Raw genomic sequence first — 12200 nt, 5'->3', positions numbered from 1 at the left:
TCAAAGCCTCAAACCTGTTCCTGAGTTGGTTCTGAAATTCAGGTGGGATAGACTCAAAGTCATATTTTGGTTGCCTTGGATTTGGTTTAATTTTCCTCAACTTCAGCTTGAATTTGCATATGAGTAGTTGGTGGTCTGTTCCAAAATCAGCTCCTGACCTAGTTTTCACAGCTGATATTGAGCTTCTCCAGCGGTTCTTGCCACAGATGTAATCGATCTGATTCCTATGCATACCATCAGGTGAAATCCAAGTATATAACCTGCGTTTATGTCTCTTAAAAATGTATTTAATTGCTGTACATGAGATACTAGGGTATATGCTTTAGATATAATATCTCTTTGAATGTCACAGTATGTACCAATGAGGGGTATATATAATAATCATTATTTTATTAATAAACTGAGATTTTTGAGAACTAGAAACTGACACCCATAGTTTTGAACCCAGTTATACGGAGATAATTCCTGATTCCTACTTCATCCTTGCCTTCATATCCCGTCAGTTACCAAGTCCTGCTGAGCGTTTATCTTTCACTCAGAATCACTCATGCCTTTCCATTCTCACAAGAGCTTCCTAATCAACACCATTATCTTCATCCACTGGCTTAATGCTTTATTCTTCACAGGTATCTCGAGAGCAGCCAGTCCAGAGTGAAGCTCCACTCAGTCAAACAAATTGCTATCTTATTTAAAAACTTTTCCACATCTTTCACTACAAAATCTAACATCCCAGCTGCATTTTTAGAAATCTCAGCTGCACCTCATCTTTTTTGCTCTCTCATCCTGGGCATTGCCAAAACTGCATGTATTTACCAGTAAGTGCTAAGAGCATTTTCTCACCTCTAGGCCTTGACATATGATGTGCTCTCTCTGTCTGGCACGTTCAGTCCTGCCTCTTCTTCTGTGACTAATTCCTAAAATGTCCTTCAGGTTTCAGTGAATAATTGTACGGGAAGGTGTCCTGTAGGTTAGTTCTGACCGCTGGCTTTGTTCTTTACTACTCCTATTCTGATGTTGTTGTTGTTGTTGTTATGTGCTAGTGAGTCAACTACAACTCAGTAGCCCTAATATGAATAATAGTTCTGAACGCTGCCCTATCCTGAGCCAATCTCACTGGTTCTAACACATGTACTCTCATTGCCACAGTCCCTGTGGCAATCCATTTCATCCAAGGTCTTCCTCTCCCTCACTTACCATCTACCCTTCCTCTCTTATGCTAACATTCTACTCTTCCAAACATGATATCCATCTCCAGGACTAGTCCCTCCTAGCAACATGCCCAAAGTATGTCAGATGGAACTTCAAAATCCTTATCTCCAAGAAGCAACCTGTTTTTATCCTCTCAAGGACAGATCTGTCTATTCTTTTGGCAGCCCATGATATGTCCAAAACTCTACTCCAGCACCACAACTCAAAGGCATCAATTCTTCTGTCATCCTTATTCATTGCCCAGCTCTCAGATGCATGGTAAGCGATTGAGAAGACCATGGCTTGGATCAGGTGCACCTTAGATTCTAGACTGATATAATTGGTCTTTAGCATTCTAGAGAGGATTCTGATAGCAGACTTTCCTAAAGAAAGTTTCTTTTGATTTCCTGACTTCTGGTGTCAAGAATGTTGATTATATATCTGAGTAAGATAAAATCATTAACAACTTCAATCTTTTTTTCCGTCTATCATGATGGTCCAATTGATCCAGTGGTAAGAATCTTTGTTTTCTTGATGTTGAGGGGAAAAAAATATTTTAAAGACTGTAGTCCTTGACCTTCTTTCTACAGTAAACACTACAAGTCCTCCTCAGTAGAGGCAAGCAAAGTTGTGTCATCTGCATAATACAGGTTCCTTCAATCCTGATGCTACATTCTTCTCCATAAAGTTCAGCATCATGATCTGTTCTGCAAATAGTTTGGAAAGGTATCATAAAGTCCATACTCCTGAATGATCTGTTCTGTAAATAGATTGGAAAGGTATAGAGAAACTGCACATCTCTAACACACTACTTTCTTGATTTTGAACCATACAGTATTTCCTTGTTCTGCTCATATGACAGTTTACTCATTTAATCATAGGTTTGGCATGAGCACAATCAAGTGTTCTGGGATTCTCATTTTTCTCAATATAAGCCACAATTTGTTGTTATCCACACAGTTACATGCCTTTGCATATTCAATAAAACATAAATAGACATCAGTCTGGTACTCTTTGCTTTTAGTCAAAGTCCTTCTGAGTTTGGTAATGATATTCCTAGTGCCATGACCTTTAAAAAAACCCAGTTGTATTTTTTATATTTCTTTGTCAATATACTGCTGGTCATTTTTTAGTAATCTTCAGCAAAATTTTACTTGTGATTAATAATATTGGTTGCTAATTTACACACTCTGTTGGATCACCTTTTGGGGAAATAAGAATAAATATGGATCTCTTCCAGTCAGTTAGCCATATAGTTATCCTCCAGAATTCTTGTCACAATCTGGTGAGTACATTCAGGCCAGCATCTGTTTGTTGAAATATATAATTTGAAATGCCATCAATTCCTTCAGAACAGCTTGAATTTCCTCCTTCATTAGTGTTGCTTCTTGATTATATGCTATTTCATGAATCATCATTTGTTTAATTGCCCATCATACTTGCCTGTTATGTTATTTGTTACACACCATCAAATCAGAACTGGCTCATAGCTGACCCTCCAGCGGGTTTTCAGAGGCGATAAATAACACATGAGATTGTCCATCTTTTTCCTACAGAGCAGCTGTTGGATTTGAACTGGGTGCCTTTGGGCTGGCAATGAAATCCATTACCACTAAGCTGCCAGAGTTCTCTTCTTCCTAGATAAATCTAAATGTAACCAAACTGGAAGCAGGCAATACGTCTGCTGTAATCAAAACAGATCTCAGTCCTATTTCACAGAGAAGACCTGGAAAACCACTTGATTCCATACACAAACAGACTGGTGGATTAATATACATGTTGATTCCTTTCCCAAGTGTTTTTTCCATTAAGCATGATGCCCTCTATAATATCTCCTACATGAAGTTTAGCTTATGACAGCTAGTATCATTCTTGGTTAGGAAACCATTTAACCATGATACGATAAGTAGTAGTAGTTGTTGTTGTTGTTGTTGTTGTTATGTGCCATCGAGTTGCCGGCTACTCAGAGTGACCCTAAACCCTCCTCTATCCTGTCCCAATATTATTGTCTCTTACACACCTACCTCCATTAATCTGGGCACTGAAGCAACCCATCTCAGTAAAGGCCTTCCTCTATTGTGCTGTCCCTCCACCCTCCCAAGCATGATGTCTCTCTCCAAGGACTGGTCCCTCTTTGCAACATGTCTAAAGTGTGTCAGACAAAGCTTCAGAATCCTTGCCTCCAAGGAAGGGCCTGGTCTCACCCTTTCTGGGGCGAACCTGTTCATTCTTTTAGCAGTATATGGTATATTCAATATTCTTCTCAACACACAGCTCAAAAGCATCAATTCTCCTTCTATCATCCCTAGTCATTGTCCAGTTTTCTGATGCATAGCAAGTAATTGCAAAGACCATGGATCAGGTGCACCTTAGTCTCCAGAGTGACATCGTTCAGTACTTTGGAGAGGTCTCTGACAGCAGACATTCCCCATGCAATTCATCTTTTTATTTTCTGGCTGCTGGTACCAAGAGTGTTGATTGTACAGCCAAGCAAACTAAAGCTTTTAAAAATTTCAATCTCTTCACCATTTACCATAATGCTTCCAGTTGGCCCAGTGGTGAGAATCTGTTTTCTTGATGTTGAACTTCAATCCACATTGAAGGCTGTAGTTCTTGAACTTCTGTAACAAGTGCTTAGGTCCTCCTCAGTTACAGGAAGTAGATTGTGTCATCTGCATAACGCAAAATGTTGATGAGTCTGCCTCCAATCCTGATGACACATTTCTCCTCATGGAGCCCAGCCTCCTGGACAATTTGCACCACATATAGATTGAAAAGGAACAGGGATAGGACACATCCCTGGTATATACTCTTCCCAATTTTGAACCATGCAGTGTTTCCTTGTTCTGTTCTGATGACTGCCTCCTGGTCCAAGTATAGGCCTTGCATAAGCACAATCAAGTTTTCTGGGATTCCCATATATCGCAGTCAGCTACAGTTTGTTTTGATCCATGCAGTCAAATGCCCTTAGAGAGAATATACACATTATTAAAAAGTACCACTGCATCTTCCTCTAAGATTTTCAGGGAAAATGAAACTCTAGATTTCTGGTTAAAAGAAGAATAATGATTGACTATATGCAAAAAATTAAACTTGGAATGTCTTCAAATTTTTTAAAAAAACTAAGTATATATACTGAGAACTGTTAAGAGAACATACAGGTTCGTCCTGGAGAGGATAAAACCAAGCTGCTCCTTGGAGGCAAGGATTCTGAGGCTTCAACTGACATACTTTAGGCATGTTGCAAGAAGTGACCAGTCCTTGAAGAGGGATATTATGCTTGGGAGGGTAGAAGGACAGTGCAGGAGGGAAAGACTCTCGATGAGATGGATTGACTCAGTGACTGGAAAATGGGGGTAGGTATGTTGGAGACAGCGAGGTTGGCTCAGATAAGACAGGGTTCAGAGCTGTGACTCAGAGAGACATAGGGTGGCTATGAGCTGCATGTGACTTGACAGCACATAACAACATTTATTTAGGGGTTTTGTTTTTGTGTTTGTTTTTTTGTTTTGGGGTTTGTTTGGGCTTTCTGGTTCTGGATTTTTGTTTGTTTTGTTTTGTTTGTGGAGTACTGTGTACTTTTTGGAATCAGGAGTGGTATCCATTTCCTAAACATCATACCTCCGGAAACTTGGATGCATTTTTATAAATGTCAATAGCTGTAGGGGGGCTTCAGGCCTTTTGTTCATAGGGTTGCTATGAATCGTGCTCTTCTCAAGGCAATCAAGAATACAACAATGTCTTTTATTGATGGTACTTGACAAGATGGCCTCTCTAAGCCCCTCCCCTTTCTCAGAGGGACTGGATGGAAACTGTGTCAAGGATGTGAAATTCTCAGTGTGTTTGGGGATTGAGTTGGGGCAAGAATTCCCCAGCAACTGAGGTGCTCTCTCATTTTTTCTCTCCTAGTGCTATTGCTGGGACTGGTGGTCCAAGGTACTCTTATTTTTTGGAGGCCGTCACATCGACCACCTGGTTACTGTAGCCAAATTCATTGTCAAACCAGGAAATTAGTTTGATAAAGTGGTTGGTCAGGGCAATGCCAGCCCCAGCATCAAAGGTGAAAGAGTGAGTGTTACTGTTAAGGTGACAGGGGACAAGTTGGTCTTCAGTGTATCCCAGGATGCCCTTGAGGGGTCCTTCTGATACCTGCTTTATTACTTTCTTGATGTCATAATATTTGGAAGCTTTCTCCAGATGGTAGTTCAGTTCCAAGACTGACACACAGGGGATAAGAACACAGAAAGCCATTCCAGTAAGTTTCCCATTCACCTCAGGGATGACCTTGCTCATGTTCTTGGCAGAGTCGATAGATGCAAGAGTGATGTTCTAGACAGCTCCACAGCCATCAGAGGGGCTGTCACAGCATTCCAGAGGGGCTATCCACAATCTTCTGTGTGGCAGTGATGGCATGGAGTGTGGTCATGAGTCCTTCTATGATGCAAAAGTTATCATGAATGACTAGGCCAGGAGCCAAGAAGTTGGTGGTGCAAGAAGCATTGCTGACAACCTTGAGTTGCCATGCTTCTCATGGTTCACGCCCATCACAAACATGGAGGCATCAGCAGAGGAACAGAGATGATTATCCATTTGTCATCACCTTTCAAGTGAGCCCCCCAGCCTTCTCCAATGTTGTGAAGACACCAGTGGACTCCATAACATAGTCAGCACCAGCATCACTCAAGATGTTGCTGGGTCTTGCTCCTGAAAGATAGTGATGGCTTTCCCATTGATGACCAGCTTCCTATTCCCAGCCTTGATGGTGTCATTGAACTTGTCATGGATGGAATCATATTGGAACACATGTAGTTGAGGTCAATGAAGGGTCATTGATGGCAAAAATATGCACTTTGCCAGAGTCAAAAGCAGCCCCAGTGACCAGATGTCCAATGCAGCCAAGTCCACTTACTCTGACTTTCACCATCGTGTCTCAGGGATGTGGCTGAGGTTGCTCAAGAAAGCAATGCAATCTGTCAATTAATGAGGAGCAGTATTGATTTACATTTCAACTTAAGAAATCTGAAGTGTATTAGCCTAAGAAGTTTGAGTCCATGAATTTTAGAACTAAGTCTTTCAGAATCAGTTAATTCAATGTAGTATAATTTATAGATTAATATAACAGTGAAGAACAAAATACTTGACTTCACCAGGCAATAGCCATAGGAGTAGACCAGACAGTTTTAAGAGGAATACAGAACATAGATAGGTCTATTTAAACAAAGATTGAGAGGTTTGCTTCTGTGGTTCAGGGTTGAAGGAAAATATGCCCTCAATTAAATCTTGCTTATTACCACAATAATAGAGTATTAGAATGGAACATTCTTATAATCTAGTATAATATTCCTTGGGGTCAGCGACCCATGACTTACATAATAGAATAACATCTAGTTCTGCTTTGTTTTGCTTCTTCCAACATGTTAATAGACTCTACAGAACTCTTCACTCTGTATAATATCTGTCTGTATAAGTGCTGGTATAAATTCAGTATAAATTATATGCTTTTCACATAGGTAGTGATTCTGAAAGATGTTGTATAATATGAATCCAGCATATTGTTTGTATTCTTCTCATTGAATCTGTATTTCTATGAATAATATGACCTCAGTCCAAAAGACTTCAGTGCATTTTAACAAAGTACAATTATAATGAGCAGGTTCACATGATAAGTAACAAAAAAACACAATTTTCCTAAATAAAACTGGAATAGAAGTGCAGCCTTTATACTCCTCACAGGCTCCTTCTGACAACTTTGAGCATGTTGTCAGAAGGGACTAATTCTTGGAAAAGGATATTATGCTTGGAAAAGTGAAGGGTCAGCAAAGGAGAGGAAGAATTTCAATTTTATGGATTAACTCAGTGGTTGTAACAATGGGTTTAAGTACAGCGGAGATTGAAAGAATGGCAAACTTTGGACAAATGTTTTTCTGTTTATATAGAGTCACTTTGAATCAAAGTCACTTAAACAGCATCTAACAAAAATAACAACAGTCTAAATGGGTTCAACAAACACTTCTTAAACACTCAATAAATGCCACAAATTGACAAAACATGATATTGTTGTTGCTTGAACACTCAATAAATGCCCAAGTGCAGTTTTTTCACTCTCACAGAATTCAATTCAAGAAATACTCCTAGGAACATCGCTGATGAATAAGCTGTATTTGATTATTCTATAAAGATAGAAGACAAAAACCACAGAGTAGCTTTTCTTATCAGAGAGTCGCTTACCAAGGTCGACTTCTGCCTTGTTGCTGTTATTGTTGTTAGGTGCAGTCAAGTTGAGTACAACCCACAGCAACGCTATGAACAACAGATCTGAGCCCTATCTTGTGCCATCCTCACGCTTCCTAACACACTAGAGCCCATCCCCGCAGTCACTGTGTCAATCCACCTGGTTAAGGGTCTTCCTCTCCTTCACTGACCCCTTGCCTTTCTAAGCATCATGTCCCTTCTCAAGGTATAGCCCCTCCAAGCAACGTGCTCAAAGTATATGAGGCGAAGCTTTATCATCTTTGCTTGTAAAGAGCACTCTGGTTGTACCTTCTCCAAGATACATTTGTTTGTTCTTTTGGCAGTCCATGGGATGTTCAGTGCTCTTCTCCAACATCATAGTTCAAAGGCATGAATTCTTCTTCTGTCATCCTTATTCACTGTCCAACTCTCAGATGCATAGCAAGTGATCAGAAAGACCATCACCTGCTTCAGTCGTGCCTGACCATGGCACCTTATTCTCCTCTAACTGACATCATTATTTCTCAGTAATTTGGAGAGTTCTCTAACTTCAGACTTTCCCAAGGCAACACATCTCCTGATTTCCTGACTATTGGTACCAAGAGTTGATTGTGGATCTAAGTAAGATGAAGTTGTTGACAGTTTCAATCTTTTCTCCACCTATCATTGATTCTGCCTATGGATTCAGTGCTAAAGAATTTCTGTTTTCTCGATGTTCAGATGCAATCCATATTTGAAGGATGCATTCTTTGATCTTCTGCAACAAGTTTTTCAAGTCTTCCTCACTTTCAGCAAACAAGATTGTGTCATCTGTTTAACACAGGCTATTGATGAGTCTTCCTGAGATCCTGATGGCACATTCCTCTTCATAGAGTCCATATTGATTATGTATGTAGGGAAAATGCAACCTAATGCACTGCCTTCTTCATTTTAAGCCATGTAATATTCTCTTTACAATCACTTGCTATGTGTCAGAGAGCTAGAAAATTACTAGGGATTATAGAAGCAGAATTGATGCCTTTGAGCTGTGGTGCTGGAGAAGAGTATTGAATATACCATGAACTATTAAGAGAATGACCATCCTAGAGAGGGTCAGAACCAGGCTGTTTCTTAGAGGCAAGGATTCTGAAGCTTCATCAATCAACTCTGGACATGTTGAAAGGAGGGACGAGTTGTTGGAGAGGGACGTCATGCTTGGGAGGGTGAGGGACAATGCAGGAGTGGAAGACCCTCGATGAAATGGATTGATTCAGTGACTGGGGTAATGGGACAATAAGGTTGGCACAGGATAGACCTTTTAAGGTTTAGGACTGTTGTACATAGGGTCGCTCTGAGTCCAGGCGATCCGATAGCGCATAACAAGAGCAACAACAGTGTCCCTTGCTCTATTTACACATGAGCATGATTAAGTGCTCAGGGATTCCCATTCTTTTCAAATTATCCATAACTTGTTATAATCCATGCTGTCAAATGCCTTTGAACAGTCAGTAAATCATAAATGGACTTCCTTCTGGTATTCTTTACATTCAGGCGGGACCCATCTGACATCAGTAATGATATTCCTGGTGTCACGGCCTCTTCGAAATCTTGCTTGAACTTCTAGAAGTTCCCTATCTATGTACTGTTCTAGTGTGGGTTTTTTATGATCTGCAGCAGTATTTTGCTTGCATGTGATATTAATTATATTATTTATAGTTTCCACCTTCTGTGGGATCACATTTCTTGGGAATGGGAACAAATATGGATCTTTCCCAATCTATAGGACAGAAAGCTGTCTTCTAAATTTCTTGGCAAAGACTGGTGTGCACATCCAGGTCTGTCTATGTTAATTGAAATAAAAGTCAATTGGTATCCCACTGATTCTTGAGACCTTCTATTTTTCTAATGTCTTCAATGCAGCTTTAATTTACTCCTTCTTTACCATTGGTGCCTTTTCACATGGTGGTTGTTGTTGTTAGGTGCCATCGAGTTGAGTATGACTCATTGTGACCCTCTGAACCAAAGATCCAAACCCTATTCTATCTTGACAGAGGCCCATTGTGGCAATCACGGCATCAATCCACCTGGTCATAGGCCTTCTTGTTCACTGGCCCTCCACACTTTCTAGCATCATCTCCTTCTCCAAGGAATGGCCCCTCCTCGCAACATGTCCAAAGTATGTGAAGCAAAGTACCACATCTCAAAGGCATCAATTATTCTATCATCCTTATTCACTGTCCAGCTCTCAGATGCATAGTAAGTGATCAGAAAGGCTATGGACTGACTCAGACACAACTTAGTCCTCAAAATGGCATCATTACTACTCAATAATTTGGAGAGGTTTCTAATTGCAGATTTTTCCCAGCACAATGTGTCGCCTTATTTCCTGATTGCTGATACTAAGGATGTTAATCATCTATCCAAGCAAGATGACATTGTTGACAGTTTCAATCTCTTCTTCATTCATCATGATGTTGCCTATCAGTCCAGTTGTAAGAATCTTTGTTTTCTTGACATAGAAATGCAATCTATACTGAGGGCTGCATTCTTTGATCTTCTGCAACAAGTGCTTCAAGTCCTCCTCACTTTCAGCAAGCAAGGTTGTGTCATCTGTATAGCATAGGTTACTGATCAGCCTCACTCAAATCCTGATGCTACATTCCTCTTCATAGAGTCCAGCTTCTCCAATAATTCTGTATAATCAGCATACAGAATAAATAGGTCTGGAGAGAGAATACAACCCTGAAGCATTCCCTTTTTCATTTTAAACCATGCCGTATTCCCTTGCTCAGTTTGCACACTAGCCTCCTGGAGCAAGTAGAGGTTCTGAATGAGCACAACTGAATAACCTGGGACTCTCATTCTTCTCATATAGTACGTCCCAAAATTTTTCAGTATCGGTCAGTTCTTTTGGTACAGCGGCTCTGTGCCATTTATTTCTAGATTTATTAATTTGTACTGTACTGTGTTTGAAAGAATTTTAATTTAATAAAATGAAAACCAGTGAAATTGAAAAAGAAAAAAATAACTGTCAAAATACATAGGACACCACAATTAAAAAGACATGGGTTTTACTCTCAAGGTTCATGTTTGATATGTTTCAAAGTTCATATTTGAAATGGAACAAAGACTTATGTATACATGATTTCTAGTATATAATAAATGCAATAATGAAGATTGTTCTCAAAATGAATATAATAAAATAATCTCAAAATTAAGAGACATTTATCTTTAAAATTCTCATAGAAATTATTTCATTCTATAACCATATTGTTTCCCTCCAAAGTTTGTAATTTTATATAATGGATAATCCTCAAGTTAAATATTACAAATGTAGCACATTATTTTTCACATTTGCCACTCAATATGCTAATATATCATTTCATGTCACGAATAATCCCCAAGTTAAAAATTACTAATGTAGCACATTATTTTTCATGTTTGCCACTCAATATGGTAGTGGAAAATGCAAAAATTAAAAGCTACTTTGAAAAGAAAAGAAAAAATTAGCAGAACAGTGCTGAATTACTTAATACACTATTAATACCCTTAATACACTAAAAAAAGGCAATCCAACAAAATGCACAAATTATAAAATAGTATTATTAATAGCATATGTAAGTAAAATATTGCTGAAGATTCTCCACAAATGGCTGGAACAGAATACATTGACAGAGAACTACTAAAAATTCAGGCTGGATTTAGAAGAGGCTGTGGCACCAGAGATATCATTACTAATATCGAATGGATCCTGGCTAAAAGCAGAGAATACCAGAAAGATATCTATTTGGTATTTTAATGACTTTGCAAGGGCATTTGACAGTGTCAAACATAACAAATAATGGCTAGTATTAAGGATGCAAAGACTAGAACATTTAATTTTGCCCATGTAAAACTTAGACCAGAAACTGCTGTCCGAACAGAGCAAAGAAACTCTGCATAGTTTAAATATATATATATGACAGGACTCTATTGTTTTTCTATATCTATTTAATTGGAATTGTTGAAGAAGCTGGACTTCATAAAAAATAATGTGGTCTCAGGGTAAAAGGAAGACTCATCAACAATCTGCATAATGAAGATGACATTGTCTTGCTTCCTTAAAATTAAGATGACTTGAAATATTTGTTGTTGATCAAAGACTGTGACTTTGAATATGGATTGTCAACATCAAGAAGACAAAACTTCTCATCCCTGGGCTAACATGCAACATCATAATAGAGAAAATGTTGAAATTGTCATTGATTTTATCTTGCTTGGAGCACAATCAAGACCCTTGTACCAGCAGTCAAGAAATCAAAGGACATATTGCATTTGAGTAAATCTGCAGTCAGGGACCTTCCCAAGGTATTAAGGAGCAACAAAACCAGTTTAAAGATTAAGGTGTATCCAATTCCTAAACAACATGCCTCCAAAAACTCTATGAACTTTGATAAATGTCAATACTTGAAGAGGGGCTTTAGGCCTTTTGTTCATAGAGTCACTATGAGTCGTGCTCGACTCAAAGAGAATCAACAACAACAACAATCTAAACTGATGTTTTCAAATTCCTATTATTTATCTGAAAGTTCTACAGTGACTTAGGATGAAAGAATTGATGCTTTTGAGTTGTGATGTTGGAGAAGAGTATTGACTATTCCCTCAACTGCCAAAAGAACAAACAAATATGACTTGGAAAAAGTGTAACCAGGGAGTTCTTTGGAGCCAACCATGGTGAACCTTCATCTCACATATTTTGAGCATGATGTTAGGAGAGACTAGACGTTGGAAATTGGACATGATGCTTGGAAAGGTGGAAAGTG

The 12200-nt window shown here is 38.9% G+C and overlaps 1 pseudogene; it reads right to left on the bottom strand.

Moving 5' to 3' along the window:
• Positions 1-5130: 5130 nt before the first annotated feature.
• LOC102861759 lies at positions 5131-6112 on the bottom strand (annotated as a pseudogene).
• Between the last annotated feature and the right edge of the window lie 6088 nt (positions 6113-12200).

This window comes from Elephantulus edwardii, unplaced genomic scaffold (genome assembly GCF_000299155.1).
Source record: "Elephantulus edwardii isolate Elephantulus edwardi_28Jun2011 unplaced genomic scaffold, EleEdw1.0 scaffold00085, whole genome shotgun sequence".
In the NCBI taxonomy this organism is placed as follows: domain Eukaryota; kingdom Metazoa; phylum Chordata; class Mammalia; order Macroscelidea; family Macroscelididae; genus Elephantulus; species Elephantulus edwardii.
This window is presented reverse-complemented; position numbering and strand designations above follow the sequence as displayed.